This window comes from Ascidiella aspersa, chromosome 5 (assembly GCF_963924565.1).
Source record: "Ascidiella aspersa chromosome 5, kaAscAspe10.2, whole genome shotgun sequence".
In the NCBI taxonomy this organism is placed as follows: Eukaryota; Metazoa; Chordata; class Ascidiacea; order Phlebobranchia; family Ascidiidae; genus Ascidiella; species Ascidiella aspersa.
In genome coordinates, this window is record NC_139451.1 from 26,263,839 (window position 1) to 26,264,613 (window position 775).

The window sequence follows — 775 nt, forward strand, 5'->3', positions numbered from 1 at the left end:
GTGATTGTTAAGAAAAATAAGAAAAATATAAAATGAAAAAAGGGGCCGAAATTAGGTCTTGGTAGGTACTAGACATTTTGTTTGACATTGGTAATATCAACAAACATGTATCAGTCTAGCCCAGCTACTGGGTTGCTTAGCCTTCGCTGTCTTTGGACGAATAAATGACTCTCGACACTGAACATGACTTTTCTCCACTGTTCTATCATACAATTCTTGTATTTATTTGCCAACTTATAGGCTCTTCCGTTTGGCCGCCATTACTTAGAAGTTGTTCTTCTATTGGTCAACTGGCTTCAACTCAACTGCACGAAGCCGTCTACGAACGGTTCAAGACTGATTCGGATTCCTTTTTGATTAAAATTCTACATACTAATAATGAGTTGCTTGTCTTGCGAGGGTATTTTTTTACTTCGGCGGAGTAAGTGGACATCGTCTCTTGTCGTGGCTTTTGTTTTACGACCACAAATTCCTCTTAGTTTGGAAGAAACCATTCATGATTTTTTTTTCAACTTGATGACACGACTGACAGTTACGAGGCTGACACAAACCACTTGTACTATCTCTCGATATGTTTTAATTGTGTGTTGTGCAGCGCAAAGATTTTCGTACGTTTCTTTTTTTGTCACGTACATTTCGTACAACGACGGTTGGAACGAAGTCATTCACAATAGCAACGTTTCTAAAATCTGACGCAAAATCAGCTAACGTAATGATTGTATAAGCCAATCCAAACCTGATCCATGGCGTGTACACAATGACCTATTTTTCAATA